Genomic DNA, 9437 nt, shown 5'->3' on the forward strand with positions numbered 1-9437 from the left:
GTCTATCGTTCGATCACCACGCATTCCTCTGATTTTCAATGCCTACAGGCCAAAGGTTGCCGACCGCTCCGTATATGTTAACTCCTTCATTTCCAGAATTATCCTCCTGAACCTCGTCTGGACTCTCTCCAATGTCAACACGTCCTTTATGCGATATGGGGCCCAGATCTGTTGCCGATACACCACGTGCGGCCATCTTGTTTCCTTATAAAGCCTCGGCATTATATCCTTGTGTTTTGGTTAAAATTCATTTCCCCTTGAAATAACTACCCCATTGCTTTTGCCTTCTTACCCCAGACTCATCCTGTAAATTAAACTTTTGGGAGACTTGAACAAGGGGTCCACTCTTAGACCTGTACAAATCCCATTATTCCTTTGAGATACTGATGCATGTGACTTATGCTTCCCCCTCACAAACTGTGAATTTAATCATACCTCTTTGGTCACCCAATTACAGGAAGGATATTAATAAGGTTGAAAGAGTGCAGAAAAGGTTCAGAAGGATGATGCCGGGACTTGAGAAATTGAGTTACAGAGAAAGTTATGACATTGTGACATTATTCCCCGGAGCGTAGGAGAATGAGGGGTGATTTGATAGAGGTGTATAATATTATGATGGGTATCGATAGAGTGAATACAAGCAGGCTTTTTCCACTGAAGACAGGGGAGAAAACAAAAAAACAGAGGTCATGGGTTAAGGGTGAAAGGGGAAAATTTTAAAGGGAACATTGAGGGGGGGCTTCTTCACTCAGAGAGTGGTGAGAATGAGGAATGAGCGGCAGATGATGTGTTAAATGCGGGCTCGCTTTTAACATTGAAAACGTGGACAGGACATGGATGAGAGGTGTACGGAGGGATACGGGCTAGGTGCAGGAACCTGGGACTAGGCAGAAAAATGGTTCGGCACAGTCAAGAAGGGCCAATGGACCTGTCTCTGTGCTGTAATGTTCTAAGGTTCTATTGTTCTATAGATCAGCCACAATGAAATGGTGCAGCAGACCCGATGGCCAAAATGGGCTAATTCTGCTCCTAAGTCTCACGTTCTTATGATAAGGTTCTTTGTTTTATTGTGGAAAAGCTAAACGTTGTTGCTTATTTTGACTACCTGAAGACTGAGGCACCGAAGGTCACAGGATAAATGCGAGCTAACAAAAGGTAGCAAAGTTTCATTAGAAGAATGAGGTAATGTTAACTTGCTTCCGGCACTGTCGTGGTAATGGAGGAACTGACTGCAGACGTGCAGTTCTAATTTTGTGCACCGCCCGGAAGCATTCGTAGACTGGCTGATACCGAACAAGTGCTTCTTGAAATCGCTCACTGACTATATTTGGCTGTTGGCTATCGCCCAAATTTCACTGCATAAATTTAAGATATAACCTGGCAATGGCGGAGCCGGAAGGCAACGTGATCACCTATTCAAGGGTTAACCGTGCACCGATGTCTGTGTCTTTATTTCTGTTTGACCCCGGGATAAATCCCTTTACCGTCCAATTCGGTAAAACAGGGTAATGCCTTCGAGACGAATGATGTGAGACCCAGGGAGAGATGACTGGCTGAATTGATTGAGTAGAAACTATTCTTCTGTGTTGGTATATGATACATACCTAGACATGTCCATGAAGAATATCCCAGATGGTGGACGCCCTGGCAGATGGAAGGTTGGGAGAGAACTGGAGTGGTGAGAGAGGGAAAGAGAGGAGGAGATAGGGAACGTGCCACATAGAAGGGAAGGGAGGTATCAGATGGTGTGAGACCCAGGGAGAGATGTCGGTCTGATTTGACCGGGGCAGGTAGATCACGCACGGATAGTAGATGTAACTTTCATGGCATTTAGCAAAGCTTTTAACAAGGTCCAGTTTGCCGACTTCACTGGAGGATGCTGTGGAACCCACGAACACCTCCCTGAGCAGTTTCATTGCGTTCAGCTATATGGCGGTTTCCACGAGAATGTACACTGTGCAGTTAATAACCTTGCCGAAGAGAGTAATGTTGGTGGCGTTGTCAACAGAGAGGACAGTTATCATTGACAGGGGGATCCTAATCAGCAGAGGAAGTTTGGCAAGCGTAGCCACTTGTAGTTTAATTCGTTACGGGCGAACAGTCATATTTCAGGATGACAAACCGCGTCAAGACATTCACAGTGAACGGGAGCGACTCTGGAAGTTATAATAGTGCAAACGGGCTGAGACATCCAGGTGCACGTTTCCATGAAAATAGAGTCCCAGTTAGACAGGGTCTCAGGTGAGTGTGGTAGAACAGCGGAAACCAGGGAAGAATCTAATCAGATGGAAGAAGGCAGCAAACGTGAGGTTTGGAAAGCAAGGATCAGATGAGTTTATTGAGGGTAGCAAGAAAGGAGCTTAAAAAGGGGCTGAGGAGAGCAAGAATGAGGTATGTGAAGTCCTTGGCGAGTAGGGTAAAAGAATCCCCAAGGCATTCTTCAATTATTTAAGGAACAAAAGGATACCAGGAGTGCAGGTAGGACCGATTAGAGATAAAAGTGGGACATGTGCTTGGAGGCGGTGGAAATGAGCGAGGACCACAATGAATACTTCTCTTCGGCATTCACCAATGAGAGGGAACTTGGTGACGGTGAGGACAATATGAGTGAGGTTGATGTTCTGGAGCATGTTGATATTAAGGGGGAGGATGTGTTGGAGTTGTTAAAATACATCAGGACAAATAGGTCCCAGGGGCCTGACGAGTGAGGAAAACAGTCCCCCTCCAAACTCGTTCCCTCCAAAGGTTTTCCTTGCCTTCTACGTCCTCTATATCTCCGTTCCCTATACTGTGGCATTCTGTCTGTCACTCTCCCTCGCTCTCTCTCTCTTCCTCTCTCGTTCTCCGTCTCCTACCATCCCCTTTTCCTCTTTTCTCCCCGTTTCCCTCCATCACTCTTACAATTCTCTATCTCCCTTCCTCTCCTACCACCACACCTACCAACCTCTGCCGTTTCCAATCCACCTTCCAACTCTCTTCCCTCCCCCACTCCCACTTTACCACTCTCCCCACCCCTCTCTCCCCATCGTCATCAACTTCTCCATTACAGTATCGTAACCCACTCTGTCCCACAGCACACTGTTCTCCCTACAATTTCCCGGTCCCTTACCACTTTTAGAGGGGAAGGGGTCAGTGGCTCCTTGGATCGGGACACCCAGCCGTCATTCACATTTTCCCATTCTCCATTACCCGCCTTCCCCCTCGTTCACCTCATCTCCCTTCATCTTTTCCCTGCCTCTCCTCCACAGCGTTTAACGCTTTCACTTCTTCCCCACCCCCACACCGTTCCTCATTCCTGCTCCAATGGCCCCTCCCTCCATGCCACCTTCCCCCATCCCTCTCCTACCGTGTCCCTCACTCCCCACTCTCACACCGCACCTGCTCCTTCTCTCTCCCTCTCACCATTCCTCCCTCCCCACTAACTTGCTACCTCTGGCCGTTTTCCAATTCTTGACTTGTGTGTCTGCCTCAGAGATTCCGTGTGTGTGTGTGTGTGTGTGTGTGTGTGTGTGTGTGTGTGTGTGTGAGAGAGAGAGAGAGAGAGAGAGAGAGAGAGAGAGAGAGAGAAGGAGAGAGAGAGTCTCCCCTTTCCCACCCAGCTTCCAACACTCTCCCTTCCTCTCTCTCCCCCATCTGCCTGTCCCACTCTCTTTTACATCTCCAGCACCCCTGTCGCCAGGACCAAGATATACTTCCCCCACAAGCCCACCCGTTTTCTCAGGACATTTTCGACATCCATTCCGACTTTCCGATGGTGAAGAAGGGGATGGAAGCTTTTTCACTCGGGACATCAAACGCATTTCACAGTCTCCCATTCCCCCTTCATTCCCCCACGCCCCCTTGCCCCATCTCCCTCGTTCCTTTCTCACGCTACCTCGCACCACTTATCTCCCACCACACTTTTCATCTTACACTTTCCCCTGCCTACTTCCTCCCAGGCACTCTTCGCTACAGCCCGCTCCCTCACTTCAGACCCTCACACCTCCTTCTGTCCAGCTCCCTCCCTCATTCCCCACTCTCACACCTCACCCGCTTTTTTCCTGTCCCTCTCACCATTCATCCCCTTCCCACCACTTCCCTACATTTAGCCGTTACAGAAGTCTTGAATTGCGTATCTGCCTCAGAGATTGTGTGTGTGTTTCTGTCTGAGAACAGTTGTGCTGTGGAGCGAAGAGGAAGGAAGGGGAGGCGAGGAGTGGGCGGGGACGGGGTGGAGAGATTGCAAAAGGCAGGAACCACATAACAGGCCAATCCACGCCGAACTGTGGAGAGGATCAGAACCGAGGAAGCTTTTTCGCTCGGGACAGCCAGCGTCTCTTACATTCTCCCTTTCCCCCATACCCCACTGTGGTAAACTAAGTATATCTGTCTGGACACGCCCCTCTGCTGACTGCTCCTTTGGCTCCTCCCACAGACCCCGGAAAAAATGCGATTGGAGGCACGGCTCCTCCTTCAGTCTCCAGGATGTTGTGTCGTGGTCTCCTGCTGCTAATCGTGGTCTCGTGATGCTAATAAAAGCCTATCGTTCGTCTCTCGTCTCCCAGAGTTATTGATGGTGCATCACCCACCCTCCCCCTGGCCTCATCTCCCTCGTTCCTTTATCTGCACTTCCTTCCTCACGCTCCCTCGCACCCCTTCTATCCCACCACACATTTCATCCTTCCCTTTCCCCTGCCTACTCCCGCCCTGGCACTCTTCGCTACAGCCCACTCCCTCACTCCTCACCCTCAGCCCTCCTTCTCTCCCGCTCCCTTCGTGTACCTCACTCCCCACTCTCACCTCTCAGCCGCTCCTTCTCTCTTCCTAGAACTATAGAACCATAGAATATTACAGCACAGAAACAGGCCTTCTGACCCTTCACCCTTAACCCATGTTTTTTTTTTTCTCCCCTAGTCTCACAGGAAAAAGCCTGCTTGCATTCACTCTATCTACTCCCATCATAATTTGATGTACCTCCGCCAAATCTCCCCTCATTATTCAACGCTCCAGAGAATAAAGTCCTAACCTATTCAACCTTTCTCTGAAACTCAGTTTCTCAGGTCACAGCAACATCCTTGTAAACCTTCTCTGCACTCTTTCGGCCTTATTAATATCCATCCTGTAATTCGGTGACCAAAACTGCACACAATACTACAAATTCGGCCTCACCAAAGCCTTATACAACCTCATCATAACATTCCAGCTCTTATAATAAATACTTTGATTTATAAAGGCCAATATTCCAAAAGCTCTCTTTACAACCCTATCTACCTGTGACATCACTTTTAGGGAATTTTGTATCGGAATTCCCAGATCCCACTGCCATATTCCACTTGTCTGTGCCCTACCATTTACCTTGTATGCTCTACCTTGTTGTTTTTTTCCTTCCAAAGAGCAATACCTCACACTTGTCTGTATTAAACTCCATCTGCCATTTAGATAGATAGATAGATACGTTATTCATCCCCATGGGGAAATTCAACATTTTTTCCAATGTCCCATACACTTATTGTAGCAAAGCTAATTACATACAATACTTAACTCAGTAAAAATATGATATGCATCTAAAATCACCCTCTCAAAAAGCATTAATAATAGCTTTTAAAAAGTTCTTAAGTAGTTTACTTAAATACATTGAGTCCTAACCCCGGCACTTTAAGCTATCTTACTCCTGGCGGTTGAATTGTAAAGCCTAATGGCATTGGGGAGTATTGATCTCTTCATCCTGTCTGAGGAGCATTGCATCGATAGCAACCTGTCGCTGAAACTGCTTCTCTGTCTCTGGATGGTGCTATGTAGAGGATGTTCAGGGTTTTCCATAATTGACCGTAGCCTACTCAGCGTCCTTCGCTCTGCTACCGATGTTATACTCTCCAGTACTTTGCCCACGACAGAGCAGCCCATTTTTCCGGCTTGTGCAAATCCTTCTGAAAGCTTTGAAAATCTTTCTCACAGCCCACTACAACTCCAAACTTGGTATCATCAAAAATTTTGCTGATCGAATTTCCCACGTTATCATCCAGATCATTGATATAGATGACAAATAACAGGGGAACCATTACCGATCCCTGTGGCATACCACTAGTCACAGGCCTCCACTCAGAGAAGCAATCTTCCACTACCACTCTCTGACTTCTCCCATTGAGCCAATGTCTAAAACAATTTAACTAACCACCCATGCGGGACCTTATCAATGACCTCACTGAAGTTCATGTAGACAACACCCAGAGCCTTCCCTTCATCTACTTTCCTGGTAACCTCCTCAAAAAACTCTAATAGATTTCTTAAACATGACCTACCACGCACAAAGCCGTGTTGACTCTCTCTAATAAGTCTCTATCTAAGTAGTTGTAGATTCTACCTCTTAGTATTCCCTTCAATAGTTCACTTTCTATCGACGTCAAGCGTACCGGTCTATAATTTCCCCGATTACTTTTAGAGCCTTAATTTAAATAACGGAACAACATGAGCTATCCTCCAATCCTCGGGCACCTCACCCGTAGATACCGACATTTCAAAAATATCTGCCAGGGCCACTGCAATTTCAACACTGCTCCTTCAATATCCGAGGGAATACCCTGTCAGGTCTTTGGGATTTATCTACTCTGACTGGCCTCAAATAGCAAGCACCTCCTCCTCTTCAATCTGTAAAGTTTCCATGAAATCACTACTTGTTTACCTTATTTCCATTGACTCCATGACAGTATCCTTAGAAAATAGAGACGCAAAAAAAAAACATTTAAGATCTCCCACATTTCTTTTGGTTCCATACATAGCCGACCACTCGGATATTCAAGAGGACAAATTTTATTCCTTACTATTCTTTTACTCTTAATATACCTGTAGAAACTCTTTGGACCATTCTTCACCTTGACTGTCAAAGCTACCTCACGTCTTCTTTCAGACCTCCTGATTTTTTTCTTCAGTTTTCTTTTGCATATTTTATAATCCTCAAGTACCGTATTTGTTCTCTGTTTCCTACGAATGTCATGCATTTCTCTCATCTTATTTTTCAGAGTTCCAATATCGAAAGAGAACCAAAGTTCCTTATTCTTATTCACTTTGCCTTTAATCCTGACAGGAACATACAAACTCTGCACTCCCAAAATGTCTCCTTTGAAGGCCTCCCACGTACCAATCACATCCTTGCCAGAGAACAACCTGTCGCAATCCACGCTTTTCAGATCCTTCCTCAATTCTTCAAATTCGGCCTTTTGTCAGTTTAGAACCTCAACACGAGGACCAGATCTATCTTTATCCATGATCGATTATAATGGTGTTATAATCACTGGAACCAATGTGTTCCCCATTACACACTTCCGTCACCTGTCCTAACTCGTTTCCTAATAGGAGATCTAATATTACATCCTCTGTAGTCGGTACCTCTGTATATTGATTTAGAAAACGTTCCTGAACACATTTTGCAAACTCTAACCCGTATGGACATTTAACAGTATGGGAGTCCCAATCAATACATGGAAAAGTAACATCCTCAACTGCCACAACTTCATGTTAAATAGATAGAGAGATAGATAGATAGATAGATAGATAGATAGATAGATAGATAGATAGATAAATAGATAGATAGATAGATAGATAGATAGATAGGTACTTTATTCATCCACATGGGGAAATTCAATATTTTTCCAATGTCCCATACACTTATTGTATCAAAAACTAATTACATACAATATTTAACTCAGTATAAATATGATATGCATCTAAAATCACCCTCTCAAAAAAGCATTAATAAATAGCTTTTAAAAAGTTCTTAAATAGTTTACTAAAATACATTGAATGGTAACTTAAGCTCAGTCCTAACCCCTGCACTTTAACATATCTTTCCCCTGGCGGTAGAATTGTAAAGCCTAATGGCATTGGGGAGTAATGATCTCTTCATCCTGTCTGAGGAGCATTGCATCGATAGTCTGCTCTCTCTCTGCAGATTTGCTCCCCCAATTCTCTCGGACTCTTCTTCTCTCAACATTCTATCTCTCTCACAATTCCTCCCTTCCCCATCGCCACCCAGGCTCTAGACGTTCCAGAAGTCTTGATTTGCATGTCTGCCTCAGAGAGAGAGAGAGAGAGAGAGAGAGAGAGAGAGAGAGAGAGAGAGAGAGAGAGAGAGAGAGAGAGAGAGAGAGAGAGAGAGAGAGAGAGAGAGAGAGAGAGAGAGAGAGAGAGAGGGAGAGAGTCTGTGTGTATGTGCTGTTGTGGTGTATACAGAAGTGGAAGGAAGTAGAGGCGAGCAGTGGGCGTTGACGGACTGGTGCGATTGCAGACACCAACCTCTCCCCATTCCCACCCACCTTCCAACACTCTCCATCCTCCTCTCTCCCCCATCTGCCTCACCCTACTCTTTTTTACGCCTCCAGCACCTCTATCTCCGTGAGCAAGAGATATACCCCCAGAGACACATCCATTTTGTCTGGAGGTTTCACACGTCCCTTCCGACTTTCCGACGGCGGTGAAGGGGATGGATTCTTTTTCACTCGGGACACACAGCGTCTCTCACATTCTCCCTTTCCTTATTCCCTTCCCTCCTCCTCGCTTCATTCCCCTCATTTCTTTCTCTGCTCCAACCTTCCTGACGCCCTCGCACCCCTTCTCTCCTAGCACTTCTTTTCAACTTTCCCCCTTCCCCTGCTTACTTCCTCCCCGGCCCTCTTCGATACCGTCCTCTCCCTCAACTCCGACCCTCAGCCTCCTTCTCTCCCGCTCCCTCCCTGTACCACAATCCCAACTTTCACCCCTCTCCCGCTCCTTTTCTCTCTCTTACTATCTTCCCTTCCCCACCACCTCCCTACCTTTAGTCGTTCCAGAAGTTTTGAATTGCGTGTCTGCCTCAGAGACTGTTGTGTGTCTGTGTGAGAACCGTTGTGCTGTGGAGGGAAGAGGAAGGAAGGGCAGGCGAGGAGTGGGCGGGGTCGGGGTGGAGAGATTGCACACGACAGGAACCACATGACAGGCCTATCCACACAGAACTGTGGAGAGGCTCAGAACCGAGGGTATGATAGCCGGAGGGAAAGGGAGTAAAACCAGGCGTCAACTCTTCCCCATTCTCCTCATAAATCCCGGTGAACACAGAGGGGGAGATTTGTGGAGCAGAGTCTTGGGTTGGGGCCAGAGATGTGGAGGGCTGTTGGTGATGGAGGTGTCCACGCAAGCATGTAGTAGTGCAGGGGAGGTTGGGGGTAAGGTAGAAGGGTGCAGTGGAGCAAAGAGGTGACTGCGTTGCGAGGAGTTTAGGGGAGGGAGGGTGTGGCGGAGACGGGAAGTATTGTGAGGTAGGAAGGGGTTGTCGGTGACGGGAAGTCGGTGTAAGGGATGGTGGAGTGGATGTATACGGCAGAGGAGTCAGATGATCATGGAGATGGTCAGTGGCGAAAGGGAGGGTTGGGGTGACTAGACACCCCGTACTCTATTTCGGGCACAACGTCAGAACATTAGTCAGGTGT

The 9437-nt window shown here is 46.8% G+C and overlaps 1 protein-coding gene across 1 annotated transcript in view; it reads right to left on the reverse strand.

Moving 5' to 3' along the window:
• Window positions 1–8868, reverse strand: part of LOC140720423 (C-type lectin domain family 9 member A-like) — a 28549-nt gene extending 19681 nt beyond the window's left edge. The window contains exon 1 of the mRNA XM_073035276.1: window positions 8787–8868. The gene's annotated coding sequence lies outside the window, so the exon portion shown is untranslated. The remainder of the gene's footprint in view (window positions 1–8786) is intronic.
• Window positions 8869–9437: the final 569 nt, after the last annotated feature.

The sequence above is a fragment of the Hemitrygon akajei genome, unplaced genomic scaffold, assembly GCF_048418815.1.
Source record: "Hemitrygon akajei unplaced genomic scaffold, sHemAka1.3 Scf000042, whole genome shotgun sequence".
In the NCBI taxonomy this organism is placed as follows: domain Eukaryota; kingdom Metazoa; phylum Chordata; class Chondrichthyes; order Myliobatiformes; family Dasyatidae; genus Hemitrygon; species Hemitrygon akajei.